This window comes from Corvus kubaryi, unplaced genomic scaffold (genome assembly GCF_017639235.1).
Source record: "Corvus kubaryi isolate FWS band 111438036 unplaced genomic scaffold, C.kubaryi_AGA036_p1.0 133, whole genome shotgun sequence".
NCBI lineage: Eukaryota > Metazoa > Chordata > Aves > Passeriformes > Corvidae > Corvus > Corvus kubaryi.
The window spans coordinates 38,253,129-38,273,999 of NW_024580667.1; the positions used below are offsets into that span (position 1 = coordinate 38,253,129).

Consider the following 20,871-nt stretch of genomic DNA (forward strand, 5'->3'; position numbering starts at 1 on the left):
ACTGGCCTTTAGCCAGCTCCAAGCACAAGTGAAGTGAGTGTAGGTTTGTCTGTAAAAGGCCAGGAAGATTTGCTGTGACTTGCAGTAAGTCAGATTCCCAGCACTTCATAAAATGATCACACTTTGCACTGCCAGGTGTTGGATGGCAAAATCTCTGAAAGCATCTGTGGCTAGTGTTTGAATAAATACGTCATATATCAAGAGACCTTCGTTGGCATAATAAGACTGTGAACTACACAGAAATGCAAGAAGGAAAAATTAAGTCCCAGTGAGATCTAGGAAACTAGAAAATGTGTATTTGATAGAAGAATTATACATGCAGGTGTTTTTGTACCCAGAGAGACTACGTTAACTGAGGATGAGGCACAAAGATAAAAATGCTTATTCATTAGCAGGTGTGGACCTGATATCCAGACTGTTTCACACATGGGCACTTTGGAAGGCACTTATGTTAAAATAGTCATGCACTTGTACCTGTGTAACTAATGTGAATGCAATTCCATAATTTCATACTTACATGATTTACAAATGTTTGGAAAATGAAAATTTTGCAGGAGATAAAATATGGTATAGGTGGTTATGAGAAATTATATTTATACCATCATGAAAACCCATTTTGTCAAGCCATATAACTTGAGAAAACAAGACTTTATATATAAGCATAAATAACAGAACTTGAGAAGATTTTGTCTGTTGCTGTGTACAGTTTTTTTTATGGAAGATAGTAACTTCAAACAAAATAATGTTTACTCATGACTTCATATTTCTGTAATGAGAAATGTGTGACATTTTACAATAACTTTAGTGACTGAAAAAAAGATGTATGCAGCAAAAGTTTATAGTTCTATTTAACCTAATCAGAATCAGTCAAGAACTTCATCAATATTAATTCTAATGAGGCTGCCACTTCCAATACATACAAAGAGGTCATTTTCCTGTTGTTATGCTGTTATATACTTTTGGATGGAGGGGAATAAACAGCACAAGAATTTTTTTTTCTTACATAAGCAGGAAGCAAACATTTCAAAATGCATATTTTGCACATACCACATTTTGAAATGTGGCATGAAAGATCATAATAAACAATCAACAATCTTTTTCTGTTTATTGTAAACTTGTGGATTTTATATTAACAACATCCAGTTGACTAGATTTCCTTAGGTTTGAAGCAAAATAATTTAAGTTCATACCAATCAGCTTCTTCACACTTAGTAGGCAAACAAGAAGTGCTAGCAGATTTTGACTACTGTTTAAGTGAATAATCCCAGGAAAAGTACCAAATAAAATATGCATCTATTTCAATGCAGAGAGACACAAAAATTCCCTATGCTTTTCACACACTTCTTACAGTGTAATGTAATGTGTGGCGCATCTTGTGATGCATTTCGATGATATTTTCATCATCTAGCATGCACACAAATTGTTCAGCACCCACACATACAGTGAACATGTCCATACCTGGGGAATGCATATGTATATATTCATGAAAAGACATATATGTCTATCAAACTAAAATTATGGCACTTGATCAAATCCCCAAAGTGGGATTTTACACACCATTTCTTGGGATAGCCTGCTATAATGTTAGCAGAACCAAGTGTGTAATAAAGCGGTCAGAGTGATTATAATGTAGAGGAAAAAAAGACTTTTGATCCGCTTTAAAAAAATGATTTTAGCAGCTGTTAGACAGCTCTCCAGTGGGAGGTCATTATCTGGAGGTACATAGACTGGCCTGGGTTAGTTCTGCCTAAGGAATTGTCTAAAAGTGCCAATACTGTTTGCTCAGTTGCTGAGTTCCTCTGTAGTCAGAGAGACAGGGAAAACTTCAAAGGGAAAATTATCCCATGTAAGTCTGATTCAGCTCTATCTCTCCACTTGTGACAACCAACACCCCACCAAAATGGAAGACTTGGAGGAGGCAGGCAAGAAAGATGAGCTCAGGGAAGCAGGTAAGGAGTGGTCACCAGTCACTGTAGAGAACACGGAATGGATTTCAGCATGGCAGGGACAGGAGGGTGACCTTTGTTGCAGATATCCATTGTACCAGTGGGTCTGCAGGCTGTAAAACAGCCTTCCCTGTGATAATTAGGAGAGAGCAATGTCTTCCTGAGCTAGCCAGACCACTGTACAATGGATCAACCCAACAAAAATTATTAAAGCTTCACAGTTAATGAAAGGAACTTCGAACAGAGAAATGGGCTTGAGTTGGCTTTCACCCACAAGCTCCTTCATGGAAATTGGGCACATATGGTGTCATGACATGTCAGTAAGGACACACAGATCAGTAATGGCAATCATGTTTGTGTTGTGGTTCAGCTGCATATTTCAATCACTATGTTATGTTTTGTTGTGATTTCAGAATATTGCTGTATTAGTTTCTTAAGTCAAAATCACATGTAATGCCAACGATCTTCACATAAGTAAACTTGATATTAAAAATTAAAGTGTCCTTGTGTAAAATACCTAAAAAACCTGGTCAGACAGTATTGGGGTCTGACACCACTGAACATAGGAGGCAGGAGGACACAGACTCCTTGTTTAGGAGACAGGCAAGTCTTTTAATTAAGATGTGATGAATAAGGGACAAATGAGATGTTCAGGATTCAGGTCACTGGATCTCAAGTAGCATGGTGCCTAATAGGATTTCAGGGACTACACGTAGCTGGGTTTAATCAGTATAGGACAGTCATTTAGGAAAGAATGCGGCACAATTCCATTTTGAGCAGCATTTTTCCATATGGGTGTCTCCCTATATACACTGGCATTTCTGGGGAACTTAGGATGTTCTGTGGGTAATTATCTGTCAGCAAAGAGAAAAAAAAAAGAAAAATTCTAAGTAAGGAAAAAAGTCTATTTCTCATCTGGGCCTTATCCTTTACGAAGCAATAGACATTTTCCAGATAGTTCTGTGAGCAAATGATGGCCAATGTACACCCTCTAGAATATGTAACTGCATTAATCCCTTTAAAGAAAATGCAAGTGTTATGTATGTTATGATAAAAAAGAGAGACAGTACCATCAGTACAGGAGCTGCACTTCAGCAATCACTTCTAGCTGTCAAAATAACTGATTCTAATAGGAAGACTCAACGGAGAAGAGAAAGTGCAACCATATATTATGCAGGGAAAAAATTCATCACAGTATCATGTAATTTACAGACCAATGAATTGATTGGCCCAGGTTCCTGCATTTTTAATTTTATCTGCTGTCAGTACAAGCACTGTAGTTCATGCCAACACCATATGTTACCTCACATAAACGCCACTCTACTTCTGTGCACTTTCAGATAATGAAGCTCTAGGAGAACTCTACTCGCTTGGCTGAGTCACTTCTAAGGTTTAAAGAAACTTGGCTCTGTGTATTCACGTTTCTAAAGATTGCACTTGGTCCATGAGCAGGTGTGAGTATTAGGTAGGAAAACAGATATATAAACAAAACATTCTGGCTTAAATAAACCTTTGGAAAAAAAAGGTTCAAAGAGGGAGAAGTACATGTAAAAACTTTTCTAGGTAGATTTGTGTCTCTAAATTAAAATATTCATAAAAGTAATTTGAAATTAGAATCATATAAGTAAAATACTAATGAGAGTAGAGAATAGAAGGTAATTTTATATTTTAAATTTTAATTTTAGAACAAAATCTAAAATATAAAATTTAAGAGCAATGGAAGCAAAGCTGGTATGTATAAGAACTTGAAAGCCAAAGACAGACATGAAAATGAGAACAGCTGTCATTTCTACTAGAAAGTAGTATTAAAAGACTTGAAAAAACATGGCATAATTGAAGAAAATTTTAAATATCTCTTATCCAAAATCTACAGAAAAAATCTATATCTGTGGCATTACTTCAAGTCTACAGTTATAGAAAATTAAAAAACTTCTGTAGATATGCTGCTTTTACACATCTTATAGCAAGCAGTTTTCAGTGTTAAAATCACTGTCACAATGTGTTCCAGCCAATAATTTAGAGGACCTTAAATAATTCAATGCAAACTGGATCTTTGCTCTCCTATATACAGCATAAAGCAAAAATAAAACAAGACTAATCTTTGCTTGAAGATGCGATACTAAACTATAGCAGTAAATGGGCAAAATACTGCTTTATTCCCAAACTAGAAATAGGATTTTTTTTTTTTTTTGTAATGCTGAGCAATGGAACAATTACTTAAGAGAATTAATTAACAGAGCAAGTGGAGCTTACCACCTTTTTTAAAAATGAAACTGGCTATCATTATAATGTTGGGTGTGGATCTCATCCAGAAAGTGTTTGATAGGTGTGTTGAGAACATGCCTTCAGATAGGGCCTGTAGGGGATTTAGTGAGAAGAAAGCCTAATTTAATGATCAGTACTTAGATTTGACATGAGATAATCACATAGCTGCTCAGCTTGAAATTGCCTAAGATAATTCTGCCTATGCACAGAAGCAGAACTTTTGGTTCCCTGTTAAATTTTCTGATGACTGTTGGTGTTGAGGTAGGCATTTTGACAATCACAGCTTCTTACATGTGCACATAAATTCTGTGGACCAGAGCCAAATTTATTAACCAACCTGTGATGCAGAAAATCTCTGGCAGAGGCAGGGAATTACTTGATTCCTCGAAGCAAAGGCAGTTCATGATTATAGACCTGATCTGGAATTAAGGGAAATGGCTAGTTTAATTCCCTGCTCTGTCACAAACTTTCTGTGACCTTCACCAAGTCCTGGTGGATACATCTATTTATATGTGTAGCTATCTCCAGATTTTTTCTAAATGAATCAATGTGAACCTCTGAAGCAGCACAGTTGCATACACACATCTGTGAAGCATGGCACTCTGGAAGCTAATTCACTCAATTTCTCTTCCAGTAATTCCTTATCAGCCAGATTCCAGGACTGAAAATATCTAAAATAATTAAGTTTTAGCAGTGATGATATCCTTCTCAATTAAAAAAAAAAAAAAGAAAATAAAAAAGTAAGCCATTCCATTATCCATTACCTTCTTTTTTGCTCCTTTCCTGCTCAGCATGAACCAAATATTTATTTGAAAACACTGAAGACACTTCATCACTCTGATACAGACACAATCCAGATGGTATTTCTGGTTAAATTTTACTCCTTACAGGGCTGTTACTTCCGTAGTGTATGTTTAGCAAATGGAGAAGGAAGTTTTACTGAATCATGTGTACAGAACATTAAATTGCTCATTCCACAGATAGCCATGGTTCTCTAGACTACTGACTGAGTTTGAGCTGTGAAGTTGTAATTTGCTATTCAAACATCTTCAATTTAAAAATGATAGGATGACTAGAATTTTGTTTCGTCACTTCTTTGGTTCAAAGTAATGAAAACATTATAATAAATTCCAAAGAACAAAAAATAAAACATTTCAAAAAGGGTTAAACAGGTTTAATGTGATGTTATGTATTTCCAGAAGTCAGAAGCTACTGCGGAAGTGTCCTAACCAATGGTTTCAAAATCAAAAATATGGTTACTGTTGCATTTCTATTCCTATTGAAGCACTTGCTTCTGTTTCAGGCTCTGCAAGAGTTGGGTGACAAAGAAACTGCATAAATAAACCTGTCATTCTTTTAAGCTGTGTTTTCAGAAAAAAAATCTTGATAGTGAAATTGGAAGACTTAAAGAAGGCCATTCATGTTACCCAGGAGAATACAAATCAATAAAGTTCATGGCTCAGAGGTTCTCATTGATTGGAACATACTGGTAGCACAGTAATTTCAAAAACCAATGCAGGGTTTGCCAACCACACCACATTTTGTGATTGTCGACAATAAAACTCTATGACCCAGAAACAACTCTCTACGGTACAGGCCTCTGAATGACTTAATGTGCTTGACTCCAACATGGATCAGCTAAATACTGACCACTGGAAATGCCTTTCAGAAAATTATAATACTCATATAACATAAAAGGTTTAATATAAAGAAATCCATAAAATACTGTTGCCTGAAGAGCGCAGACATTTTAAAGCATAAAAGAAAACTAATATTTCAAGGAAAATTCTCTCTTATGAAAACGTGCTTAAATGCCATGTAATGCCCTTTAAAAACCTACCAAACTAAACTCTTCTATTCATTCATTAGAAGTTGAAGGCATTATTTGCTGTCACAGCCAATTCATGCATGCTGCTATGCCAGTAATTAACTTCAAGTCAGCAAGGGAGAAAAAAACATCCACTCCTCTTGCTCAGAGACATATCTCAGTTAAATTCTCAAGAAAAATAGCCTTCTCTATCAGTTGTTGCTGCAAAAAAAATGCAGATTATGTCTGAGCTGTACAGTAGCTTATTCTGACTCATGGGACACACTGTGAATATCAAGTTTGCAGTTCCAAACCATGGAAACAAACATGAAACAAATTTCTACATAGTGCATTAAGTCCTGCAGAGCCAAGTAGATATTCTTAAATATTTAATTGAAATATAAACACATAATATAGATATATATATATAATTATAATAATGTAACAATCTCCAGTTTGGGTTGCTTGCTAAAGAAGCAACCCTAGATCTGAGGCACGTTATTTGTTTGATAAAGTCTGTATGGTGCTCAGGTACTCACACCTCAATGCCTGAGTCAAAAAAAGCTGAACAACTGAAGAGCAACAACCCCAGGATTTTTATTTTTCTTCTTTTATATGTGTTTTAGTTTCAAATAAAAAACCAGGTTCTGCATGGATGGAATGCTTCCCTGACCATCAGGAGCTGTTACTCAGTATGTCCTTAATAATTTCTGATTTTCACAGTAAAATCGGCATATTCCTGTCCATTGCTCCATCACTTGTGCCATGCCTATAGCCTATATCCACACGAACTGCTCTGTTCTGCAGCTTGTGTGTTTCCTTGCTTATCCGAGTCTAGAGAGAAGACTTTGTAAGAACCTTCTTTAGTGTCTGGGAACCGATTTGACAGGGACTGTTTCTTGTTTCTTCCTTTTTTTTTTAAGTATATCTTCCAGATTGCTCCAGATAGTTCATGTTCCACCTCTGTCTCTAAAGTCATATACCACGTGACAGAAATTGCTAGTGTCCAAGCAAGGATCTCCTGGTGAGTGAATCTGGTTCATTTCTCATGTGCTGCCTCTGCATCCTTTGTTAGAAGCACTGGCTGCCAAGAAAGGCAGATACTCCCATGCCTTTCTATCTTAATTTGATTATTTTCTTCTTTATTACTTTCAGATAAATACTTCAGGATAGAAAACCTCACATTTTATGTGTTTGTGTATTTCTGCTTTCCAGTCTCTTTTTTAAAAATTTATTATGTTTGTAATAAATAAATTACATTTACATGTTATCTAAAGGACCATTAAATCCTATCTTCAGTGGTGTGCCAGATAATCATTTGGCTTCTGGCCATGTGAGCAAATATTCTGTCAGCCTTTTCCAGTTAGCTCAGCTGACTGCTTGCTATAGAATTTTTCTTTCAAACACCTCATATGCTTTCTCTAACATATGTGGGGTCCTGTCCTTTTTTCCTTACAGAGTCCAAACAGTCTTCCTACATTTCTTCTTCTCATCTTTTTTCTCCTCCTCCTCCTAGCAGTCTCCCCCTTAGCACCTTACATTCTCCAGAAGTGGAAGGCTGTATGACACAACCAAATCTGTAAGCATAGCTGACTTTTTCTTAGGAGCGCTCAAAGACCAGCAGAGTTTGAGAAGCTCATATATCTTCATTATTCTGGAGTGCCCCTGAGGGTGCTCTGAGTGGTGTGGTTTTGGGCAGACATCTGGGTGAAATTTAAATTGGGTGAAAATTAGTACAGAATGGACACAGTCTTTCATAAAGAAATAAAGGAAAAAGCAAGAGGAAAGATATCCGGTATCCAGGACACTGCAGATAAATGGAGTCCATGGTCTGAGTAGTAAAATTCTGACATCAACTCCAGAGATAAAATTCTTAGAGGTTTTACCAATGCTGAGACCAACCTCATATAAAGCCTGAATGACCTTGATGCTAAGTCCTTTTAAAAGCAGGTTCTTCCATGAGGGTGACAAACCCAAGCAGAAGTGAACATCACTGCAGCCACTTAGACACACTCTCACAGCTCTCCCAGGTAGCAGTGTCCCAAAAATGCTGAGAACACCTGTCTTCATTATGTATCAGTATACTCCATCAAGGTAGAAAGGTCTTACTACAACCTCCACCTTCTATCACATTATAGGCTCAAATACAAATGAAGTAAAACAGAGGTTAGGTTAAAAAAAGTACCTTCACATGCAAAATCAATTCTACTACCCTACAAACCCTACTGCTTTTAAGCCAAAAGAACAGAACATCCTACAAGCAAGGAAAACTCCTTTTACTTAATCTGCGAAAAAAAATAGAGATTCCTTATGCTCCAAAATTAATCATGAGTTGTTGAGACTTCTTTGCCTCAGATAATTATGACTTCTAATTACAGTTAAGTTTTCATTAGCATATATCCCAACCTTACCAAGCAAAGAACAGTTAAGATATGTTGCGAAAAGATATGACTAAGAACAGGCACCCAAGAGGATCATTATAAAAATATGGTTTTGTAACACCTGTCAGTTCAAAACATTTCTACATATGGTCATGGCTTAATGCTTCCCATTGCTCTTCTCATGCTCATGTTCTCCTTTCAAGTCCCCTCTGCAATTAGTAGTATGTTGGAGCCAGTGAGCAGGGTGTAAATCACCCCCAAACTGGTGTTTTTATGATCCCTCCTGCTGTTGTTCCTCCTCTTCCAGCTGCTTCTCCTTCTGTTATTTTGCCATTTTACAGAATAAGGGCAATAATCTGAATTTTGCAGACTCATCAGTTGACAAACAATTTTGAAAAAGAGTGCCAGCCTTTAAGAATTCTAGTTTCCATAATGCTTGTTTGGTAATTTCCATAATAATTTCCAATCTGGTAGCCAGTTTAGTACTGAATACTGTATGGAGGCTAATTTGGCATTGGTTTTTGCCACTCTAAAGTCATACCAGTTGCCAATGAGAGCATGGCAACACTATCTGTAGCTGAATTTCAAACAGGAAATGTGACAGAAGGAACTTTTAGGAATGGTACAGAAATTCAGAAGACTTTATTTTAAAATCTGGACTTTTTTTGTCCAATTACCATAGTGTCATCCAGTATAATTCAAAAAGCCTATGTTATCCTCTTCACTATGCAAAGGCCATAGCTACTGAATGATCTTCTAGACCCACATTCAAGTTTGGAAGACTCATTTGGGAAAGACGAGTTGTCCCAGTGCGCCATCTTTTCCTCATAAAGAAGCAGCTTCAACAGAACAGTCATCAAGTATTCTTGGCTATTATTTCAGCTAATAGAGCTATTTAAGGAGTAGATAATTGGGCACATCATGGATTCATCTGCTTTTCATTTCCAGTGCTTGGAAGATTAACGAAATTAATCCAACTGGCAATAAAATTTTTAAGAACTGAAAAAACTATTTGGGATATTGCCAAAACTTAAGGTAGCATCTATATCTAAAAATGTCTTATTTGCAAATCAACTCTACAGCATTTCTTTACCCTAATGACACTTACCACATGCTTTCCCTTTAGAAACTCAAAAGAAATCACGTGTGCTCTGTTGGTTATGCAGGTATCTGAATTTTGTCTCATCTTTTATTCTGCATTTACAGATCCAGCAGAAATCTGAAGGGCCATCTGTTTTACAGACAAGACCAGCATGAATTGTACCAGGCCAATAATGCAATTTGAAAGAATTTTTCTGGATTTACCTAAATTGAAATAAATTATCTTGAAATAAATGATTTCAAAATGATAAAACACAAAAAATGTGTTTAAAAGGAAAAACAAAGAAAGAAAAAAGAACAGGATAGGCCTATCATAAAATACATAAAATGTATTTTCCATTGAAAAAGAGAATTTAAGAACAGTCTGTTTTTATAGGGTTTTTTTCCCTACTATTTTTACTCCAGTTAACAGTATCTTACTTAATGAAATTCCTTCATTTTTTTTGTAAATTATAACAGGTTATCTCTCTCAATGGGAATATATTTCATTTCTTACTTTCATTGCCTTTACATTCCTTTCAATACATTGAAGAGAATCTTTTATCTTTCAACACAAAAGTTTGTTATCACATCCAATTAGTCAAAACTAAATTGAATTCTCTGTACACTGGTCATATCTTTTTGATTTCTGGGTATTGAAAAAAAGGACCACAGTATCATTACATTATATAAAGAAGGACACAGACTCCTAGCTTGACATTTGTATTCTCTTCATATGCATTTTAGAAAATCACAATAGATTTTGGCTTCTGCCATTTCAAATTGTAAGGTGATACATAATTAGCTAGGTAGGAAAAGAAACAGAAAAGAGAATATTTATATCCTGCAGGGTCAAATTGTGTTTTGAATTGTTCCTTAGCAAGGATTTGGAGTTTGCAATCTTATCTTTAGCAGACTTACAATTTCCCCCAGTTCTATTAATTTGAGATGCCTGCAGAGACCTTTTTCAGTCTTTACAGAACAATTGAAACTTTCCATCTTTCATCAGAAGTCTTTGATGGTGCAATGACTACAATGAGGTGCAGAATTACAAAGGCTTCTTTTGTCCTTTGACCTATTCATTACATATCAGGAGCAGCCTTTGGAACTCCTTCTGAATTTCTGACCACATGGGAAAGAAATATGGTCATAGAGCACAACAGTTGCTTCCTGCCTAGATGACCCATTTTTAACCCACTCCCTCAGGTTTTCTTTACATTCCTATTGTCATTATATGATCTCCTGAACTTGCTTTTTTCTCTGTTATATCCTTAAGCCCACATTCTGCTACTGACTGTTGCTTTGCAACCCTTTTGCATTTTTTTGCTTATAAAACATACACTTTTTTTTCAAAAATTTTCAGTCATAGTTGTATCATCATAATTTTTATATGGGTGAAAATACCTTCTGTCTAAAATATAACCTTTATTCTCCTTGCAAAGAACAGTCAAAACTGAATAAACACATGTATATAGATACCTAAATTAAGTGTCATATCAAATAGAATCCCACTCACAAGCTTCCTTATTTAGGGCCATCTGAAAGATAATAAGCATACTACTGTGTACTAAAAAATGAACAATAGATGACAGGAAGTCTCAAACCAAGTAATCTAATACATATCTCTATATATAAATATATTTTTAATCAGTTCAACAAAGGATTCTATAGACTATTACGTTTGTGTGTAAACCTCTCATTTTCCAATTGATTAATTAAATTGTCCGTAAGTATAAATATTTCACAGCCTTGAGTAGTAACATCTTATGCATAGCTTATGCTGTTTACCTTGAGGTGCCATAGTTCAACATCTCCCATTTCATCTCCCATTTGTATATCCCTCTCCATAAAATACCACAGCTACCTGGAGGCCACCTCTGTTACACTTTTAGATGAAATATAATTATACTGTTCATTAGTTCAGGGTTAAATTCTAAAGCTGTCTTAAGCTCATCATTAGAAATGTTCTGTAGGTCTAGTGCTGCCCAGCTCCTCACTGAGAGAAAAGAAGCCTGGGATTGTCCTGCAGGTTCCAGGCTCTGTTACACACAATCAGGAGAAGAAATCTCTCACCCCAGGCCCTCTGGATTACTTTTTAAAGGCCATCAGAGGCACTTCACTTTCTGGGAAAATAAAACAGGTGAGCACAGCCTTCTAATTTAGGCAGCATTAACCACATTGCTTAAGCATCACATCTGTGTTTCAGATGCAGAATCCAAAAGCATTTAGGCAACATTAATGAATCAAATTCCATGACACGTAAAGCAAACTATAATGTATACACTGAATTTTCCACTTTAATTCTAAAGTCCTCTCTGCTACATAGAACACATTTCTCTTTGCTTACTATACTTACTGTTGCAGAACCCCATCTTCACTTCTCCTGTTGCAAGGCATGGTTATATGTGGTTTACATACAACTTATGACAAGATTCATTGAATTCTACACTCGAATCTGTGATTTAAAAAAACCATGTATTTTCCAACCCTGCACTAAGAATCCATTTTTATTATCAGAAGTTTAGCAACAATCCTGTCAGAGAGTATCTTAATTCATCTGGTTTTTTTGAGAAGCTCCATCCATACTTTGTTTCAGACTACTTTAATGGATAATTCTATATGCATAACCACATTCCACAAACATAGCGTTCCTCCTACATTGAAAAATTGAAATATTTTTCAGTTCTTTTGCTGGCAGACGAATTCCTTGTTGCTCATTTTTTTCTTTGCAAAGTAGCCAGGGTACAAATAAAGTGTGTGCATTCTACTTAAAAGAAGCTTGATGTCTGCATTTACTTTAAATACCTGCTGTTTTTTAACTCAGTTGTTGTTGCCTTTGTCTTCGAATGTTTGAAAATATTCCCACAAGACTAAAAACTGAAATAAAAAAGTGCTCATGAAAATTGACAGAAGAAAAGCTTTATTCTGAGAACCAGAAAGACAAAATATGGAATGAACTTTTAATTAAAAGAATAAAATAATCTTATATGGAATCTGACAGAAAATATTTGTGCAATGAATCTTCAGCTTTTATTTTAGATGCATGGACAGATTGATAAATAGATAGATAATTGTCTAGTAAATACTCGAAATATCATGAATTTTCTTGGCACTTTGGAGAAAAATATTGGTACTCCTGAGTATTTCTAACTACTTCACAAGACAGGCAATGCTTTAAAACACCAGGCTATTAAAATATGCATTTTAAATAATGGGAGGTCACTGGAGATTTAACACTGAGCACTTTATTTTCTCTCTGTAATAAAAATTAGGATAATATTTTTACCAGTTGGGTAGTGTACACTCTTGAAAAAAAATTATATTAATATCTTCCATATTATGGTGAGAGTGTGGTTCAGGCCAAGACAACCAAATGGGTCTCAGTCATGGTTTTTCTCTGAAGGAGGAAAACTTCTACTTGATCAACTCTTTCAGATCTGTATCCTCAAAAAATGTCTGGTTTTTTAGGTATATAATTTGGTTTAATAGAACATATTGGTTTTGTCCACAAACACAAATTTTGAATGATGTTTTTACGTGTTCATCTGAGAAACTAATGATTTGTAAAATGTGGTACAGAGCACGTTGAATAACCAATTTTAAATCTTCTGAGTCGCATTAAATGGAAGAGTTGGCAAAACTATAGCCTCCTAGGAAAGCCATTTAAAATTTTTATCAGTACAGTATATTCTCATTTACTTAAAACTCTGAGAAGAATTTTAAGAAGCATTTCAGTCTGTTCTAAATTAACATATTTATTCCATTATGATGGAGTACGTAGGACCACAACTATTAACACAAATTCTGTGATTCTTTCTATTTCACAGGCCAAGAGACACACTCCTCTTCAACTGGTGTAACAAATAAACACAGTTTTTAAAATCTTTGTCCTACACTGAAAGGGCCTCACAATGTAGTCCTCCCTTCACGATCTATAAATTCTTATCACTGAAAAAAGAAAGAAAACTTTGTGATCCTTAGGACACAAACTTGGGAAAAGCCATGTTTCAAATTAGTTTAATCTTTGCAAGAACAAAAAATGCCCTCTCTCACATTAAAATGAAACAAAAGCAACCAACCAACCAAAAAATAACTCCTGATGGATTTCAATAACCACTTGATAGGCTACACATTAAGTTCTAACTCCATAATTACACATTAAAATGAAGTACTGTACTACTCCATTTGGCCTTCTTGGTTCCTAAATAATGCTTTCAGAGTGATGTATAGGGCTATATAATGGGGTTCCTACAAAAGAAAGACGTCTTAAAATACTCTTTCCGTAACAATGTTATAAATACTCATTCTGTAGTAATACTAAAAATCATAAATTAAGAGGGAAAGGGAAAGTGAAAAGACTTAGTTATCAGTGCAAGACAGTATTTAAAGGTTATATTTTAAATATCTTTAGTATGTGAAAGTAAAACAGCCACTGAACAATTAACAGGTTTTGTACACTTAGTTCCTCATTTAAAAAGAATTATTTTTAAGATTGTAAATTAAACAAAAAAAAGCAAAGCTTTTACCTCTTTATGACAAAATTCCATTGTGAGCCTGTTTCTCATTTATACTGAAGGCCATTTACATGTTACTGGCAGGGTTAAGGGGACTTTCAATGAGTGTAAATGTAATTTACGTTCCACCAAAATTGAAGAGTTGATCTCTCCCTGTTCTGCAGTTACATTCTAATGCATAATTTACGCATAACTGAAACATTAATGTCAGCTAAAATAATTAATTTTTGAAATCCTATATAAACTTAGTACCAAGCTTCATTCTTAAAGATGTTGCTAGGTGGCCTTTAATTTATGTGATGTACAGTAACCTTTTCCACTGGTAAATGTGCAGTTTGATCTGCCAATTAAATTAAAAAGCTGTTCATGCCAGGGAAGATGTTCAAAGGATGAGTGCATTTCTGATAGGAATACCATAAAGCTTCTTTTCTGTTCAAAATATAACAAGATAACTTTTCATCAGTACCCAGAACTAACACAGATTTTATTATACTTGATGCTATCCTTCAGCAAATATCATACAAGAAAAAAACCCCAACAGCTTGATAATAGATCATACTAACCACGTCGAATCCTCTATACTGCACTTGAGAAACTTGTTTGGATTATTGCTACCTCATTCTGTTTTATCAAATCAGTTCAGCTCTACATCTGAAGACTGAGAGAAAAATATAATCTATTTTTGGAAAATGATGCCGAGTGTTAAGAATAATCACATGAACTAAAGAGGTTATATGAAAAAATGCAAACACAAATAAATAAATAAATATGTGAATTGTGAAGTCAATTTCGGTTGCTGATAGATCTGAATTTTGGTCTCCTTTCTAATCACCCATCTATGTATTTGTGGATATTCCTCATTCCCTAGACACATGATCATTGAATGAAGACAGCAAAAGCTAGAACATAAAGTTTTGTAAAAACAAAATTAAAAGCCATGCAAAACCAAGAGTGTCACACAACCCTAACTTTTAGTTTGGAAAATGACTAGGAATACCTAATAGAAGCTGCTTGAAGACCTTTGAAAATTTATATAGTAGTAGACTCAGTAGCTTCTCAATAGAAAATTTGCCAATTTAATCCACTTAGATATTTTCCATTTTATTGCAGCTTTCAATTGGCTCGGTTTTCAAAACTGTGGAAAAGCATGAAAGAGCTGAAACATGGGCCTGAGACTGATCCAGATCTTTTTTGTCACTTCAGTCCCAAATGTTTTTTTAATGGCAACTTGAAGCAGAGGGAAAATCCATTATATAGTACGGATATTGCTGTGCAAACATGAACATGTGAAATTTTTCTTTTTACTAAATCATTGTGACACCATCTGCTCAGCCTTATTTTCATACAGCTTGACCTATTTCCATTTATCAAAGCAAAACAGTCAGAAAACAGAAAAAATTGTCACTTGATAGTAACAGATGAAAAAATAGGATTTGTCCTGCCATTGCTATGATAAAATTTTAACCCATCCCAAAGCCTTATAGAAACAACTACTTAAACACAGAATCTATTTTCTGTATTCCAAGACAGTCTATTCACTGCTAATGACAAAGACTCAAATAGTAACACTATTCGCTTTTCAGATGCACTCACAGTTTTTATAAGCCATACACACTCACATCAGCAATACAGCAAAATGCTGGAGACAGAGCAAAAGAAAACACCCAAAATACATAGAAGTCAACATGAATCTGGAATTTAAAGCATGAGCAATGAAGACACCAACAACATTTAATGTCATTTCCCCTTGACTTCCTCACAACCAGAAAGAGAGTGGACAGCAGCAGAACCGCTACAGTTCTAAACAGTGAATGAGATGCATGGACCCTCAATCCTAATTCAAATCCTATTTGCCAATTATGCTTTATTTAAATATTTTGGTATCCTGCTGGAATCAGCATATTCAGTTTTGCGATAAAACTGAACAACAGCAGTAATGAATACAAGTATCACTTGAGACGTGATTGAGTAAGTGGACCTGACATAAAGGTGGAAGACTGACAAAGACTGACCAAGCCAAAGGATAGTGTAAGAAAATTATCTTTGCAGGATGAATGACTGGGGCAAAATTAGACATGGCAGTTCAGCGACCCCAGTTAGTGTAGCTACATTATTAATATTACTGGGTCACTACCAATCTGGAAGTTTGAGAGAATTTGGCTGTACTTGGGGCATTTTCTGTGATGGTGTAAACCCCCATTGCCAGTTTACACCAAATGGGAACCAAGTCCAGTTACAGCAAATTCTTTTTACTTGGCTGTACAAATTCTTTCTTCTTGGCTGTGCTCGTTTGGGCTGAGGTAGTTTTCATCATGGCTGTGTTTTGGATTTGTGCTGAACACAGGGTTGTAGAGATGTTTTCATTATTGCTGAGCAGTGCTTACACAGAGACAACATCTTTTTGTACTGCCACACTGGCAAGGAAGTTGGGGGAGCATGAGAAGTTGGAAGGACACACAGCTGGGACAGGTGACACAAACTGACCAAAGGGATATTCCAGACCATGTGACATCATGTTCAGTATATAAAGCCGGGGGGAAGGAGAAGAAAGCGGGGGACATTTGGAATGGTGGTGTTTGTCTTCCCAAGTCACCATTAAGTAGGGTCCTGCTCTCCTGGGATGGCTGAACACACCTCCCTGCCCATGGGAAGCAGTGAATTGATTCCTTGTTTTTGCTTTGCTTATGTGTGCATTTTTTGCTTTCCCCATGAAACTGTCTTTACATCAACTCATGAGTTCTCCAGCTTTTACTCTTCCTATTCTCTCCTCAGTCCTGCTGGTGAGGGAGTGAGCGAGTGGCTGCGTGGGGCCTGGATGCTGGCTGGGGTTAAACCAAGTCATTAACTAACCTAGCTTGTTGTGTTGAGGGTATTCCATACTCTTTATTAGCAAAGAAAATAAAATCTATGACCTTGGCTACTTTCCTGTGAAAACAGCCCATTATCTGAGGATAGAGAGATGAAATATGTGATTTGGATAAAGCTGTTAAAGAGAAAGCTGAGAAAGCGTTCCATGGCAAATGTGGATGTATTGATAAATCCCCTATGAGCTTTGCAGGCTGGCAGTGTGACCAAAGGCCCTCTTTCTCTGGAATGGTGACATTCTTAAAATCCTGCGTGTATTAAAAAAATCAGGCTCTTGGACAATAGTATTTCGGTAGCTGTGAGCAAGTTAAGGCTGTGACAAAATGTAAAACCAGAATGGAAAAGTAATAGACACACATTTTGCAATCTTTTTCTTCTAATATTCTGAAACTTGTGACTGGAATACTCTGATTATTTTCATTATGCTGGAGTGTGCACAGAGATCATATGGGGATTTTCTTCTTTGAGATTGCAGGAAGCTCTGTCCCCAAATTGCTTATTACAAATTTATACAACACAGATGGTATTCTGTATAAGCCACTGGGCATTTGTTGCCACTACACCGAGCAGGTGTATTTACAGTACTCAAGAGAAAGTGGTGTAGTATTTGTTTTTCAAAATTCTAAAGCATCTGCAAGGTACAATGAAAAAAAATAAAGTCTGCACTGCCTCAACTCACTGAGCAAATGCTGACTATTTAGAATTAATGCACCTTCTACCGTACCCCTGATAGATTATAGTCATTGATGTTAACCATCAGGTGAGGGAAAAGAAAGAGCAGATTAAGGTTGCCCTGGCTATTCAGACATTTCAGAATGGTAAAAACTATACGAAAGTATAATTAGGAAAATCTGGTACTAAACAATGTTGTTCAGTCCTGTATGGAAAAAGGAATGGACACAACTCAGGTCACTCAGAACAGGTGAACCCAGTAAAGTTATGGCTTTTCTACTTGAGGGAACTATTTTAAAAATCACCACCTTAAACAGCAAAAAATGTCACTTTAACCTACTAAGAATGACTGAAGCCACATAAACTAAGTTCATGTTTAGAACTAAGTGATGTTACAACATTGAGTATTTATTATTGAAAAATGATAATGAAGTCCATGTCTGCAAAGGAAATTAAATAATAAAAAAAAAGCGCTAAGGTAAAGAAAGCTAAAGGCACAGGAGACAGCAAAACTCAAAAACTATCAGTGTTTCTTGTCACTGAATTGTGCATCAGTAATACTGTGTTTTTGCGTACTTTGATATACCAAGGACATATTCCTGGAAATAACTTGAATGAGGAAATTAAAAAAATAGCTTTTCAAGAGAGTGAAGAGATTACAAAGCCAAACTACTTGCAGCATAAAGCTTACTAAACATGCAGGAGTGATTATGTGATTTTGCTTTTGATAGCAGAGCACAGCTGAGGTTCAGCAGACCTCTTCTAGGTCTATGTACTTATATCTGGCTAGTTGGGAGTTGTCTAAGTTCCCTAAATGTAAGAGTTTAGCACAATTGCAGATATCTACTCTTAGAATTCATCCTAAATATGGCAATAGATTTACTGAATGTCTTTAAAAGATTTAGTAACAGTATGTCCTGCTTTATGCATCTGGGAGCATACAGGGATCCCAGTCGTCTTGTCTGTCATAGAATCGTAGAATGATTTGGGTAGGAAGGGACCTCAAAGACCACCTAGTTCTAACCCCCCTTCCATGGGCAGGGTCACCTTCCACTACACAAGGTTGCTAAAAGCCCCAGCCAATCTGGCCTTGAACACTTCCATGACAACACTGTGGACCCTGCTCTGAAAGTATTACAGGATTGTTGAAGACTCTCCAAATAATATAATTAATAGAAAAAGATTGATTATTTATTCCAGTGTTTTGCAGCTTCTGGCCTCTGCTTAAGAAAAACTAGTCTCTCCACCTCATAGTTTCCATACTGTGAGATTTATCTAAGATAAGCTGCACATTTGTGTATACTTTTCTAAGTCACAGTTTTATAGGTCCTGTGTTCAATGCCCTTAAGAGGTTAAGTGTCATGTTTCAGCCTACTATAAAGCTTGAAAATCTTTCTGTTGTTGTACTGCAGGTCAAAAGTGCAGATCCTGACAGGTCACTAGTTCCCACCTGATGGTAAAATATACTCTGTGCTGCAGAGGACATATCTCAGCTGCTGCTGAAAAAGACTGATGCCTGGAACCTGCTTAGGGGCAGGCAATATAGGCTCTACCTCAGCATAATCTCTACTGTCAAAAGCTTCATTTAAAAACATTCTTCACTAATATTTCACTTCTTGCAAAAAATATTTACTTTTGGGAGGGTAGAAAGAGCACAAGCAGCTTTTCTTCTCTCCTTAGATTCTATAAACATATTTACATATATTCTAGTTTAGAACATCAAGTCCACCTTCTGCTTTTGTAAATCAGAGTCCAGGAAGAATTTTCTATTATAGCCCAACAGGAGAAAAATCAATAAATGTTGAACTTGAATGTCTCTCTGAGTGCCTGCTAGACAATGGTTATGAAAAATGCTGACTCCAACAATATAGAGGGAGTCCATCCTTATCTGTAATACAAGAGAGAATGCATTGCTTTTCCTCTTAACTTGTATTCTATTTCAGAAGATTGCTATCCTAGATGTTGGAGCACTTGCTCAACTGTCCAGGTTGATTACTTGGTCACAGAAGTCAGGAAAGAAAGATTTACCATCATAATTAATTATTTTTGCCTTGCATATAGTACACTGATGCCATCTACAGACATGTGTAAAAGCATTCCTAAATGCATCTAATTCAATCTATGAAGGTTCTCTCCTGGATATTAATTAATATGTTTATTTCACTGACTAAGACTGAATACTAATAGTTTAACCACTGGAGATCAGTTCCTCCATGACTGAGATCAAATAAAAGACTCTCACCAGTTTGGCAGAAACTGAATTAGGTTTTTTTTCTTATAATATCACCATCACACCACACACACACACATACACACCCCCTCCACACACACCACCCCTTCTTCTGTTCTGCAAACTAAATTATTTCCTTGAATTTTGCTGCACAAGACAAACTGTTCCCTTGTCCCCAGATGATGTATTTTGTTTGATTTGGACAGACTGACCAAAATCTTACGAGAGGTAAACTGTTCTACTACAGTTTTCCTGAGAAATGCCAGGAAAATCCTAGAGGTGTAATTCATATCCTCAGGCACAGCCCTGCATTGCTTTTACATTCACAGATCATCCAAACATTTGTGAGGTTCTTCTTCTGCTCACTTTTCTTGATTTAAGATTAGACAGATGCAGTCCAATCTGATTTGGATTTTGGTTTACGGCCCTTTTTGTTTTCCCCTTTCTCTTCGCTTTCATTATACCCCCTAGGGAATTCCATTATCTCACTTGTCACTAAAATTTTGTTCAAGATATACTTTGTACCGCAAAAACTGCAACTCTTTATTTCTGAAAATATCATCCTGAATCCAGATGTAGTCACTAGTTCACTCCCAAAAGCTATGCTTTATTTGCATTTCTAGTGGAATTGGCATTGAAAATGTACTGCCTCCTGTACAAGGTCCAATGAGAGAAGGAGGTTGTAACTGAGATAACAGAAACCTGAAAGCATGACTGTAAACTGCAGTGTTCTCCCTGCTCTGAGATTGTACATTCTTAAATAAATTCATGTAAATAGACTTAACAGTCTTTATGATGCATCATGATATGCTTTCAAAGATTCTGAAGTTCATTATACTCACAGACCTTTTTTCTGAGTGGGCAGAAACAGGAGAAAGGAAGGCAGTCCTGAGAACAGGAAGCACAGGTACAGGGAAGGCAAATTGGGCCTGACCCTCCTGGGGTCATCACCTGTCATGGTGGCTCTGTGGGTGAGGGGAGAACAAAGTGTGCTGTACAAACTGCTTCAGCAAAGACTCTGAAATGGCCTGGCATAGGATTCTTATAGCCAAGCTGATGAGATATAGTTTGGGTAAATGGACTGTAAAGTAGTTGTAAAATTGGCTGTATC

General features: G+C 36.1%; 1 protein-coding gene across 10 annotated transcripts in view; it reads right to left on the reverse strand.

Moving 5' to 3' along the window:
- GPC5 (glypican 5) overlaps nucleotides 1–20,871 on the reverse strand; it is a 617,251-nt gene that overhangs the window by 434,725 nt on the left and 161,655 nt on the right. The gene's annotated exons all lie outside the window — the stretch shown is intronic.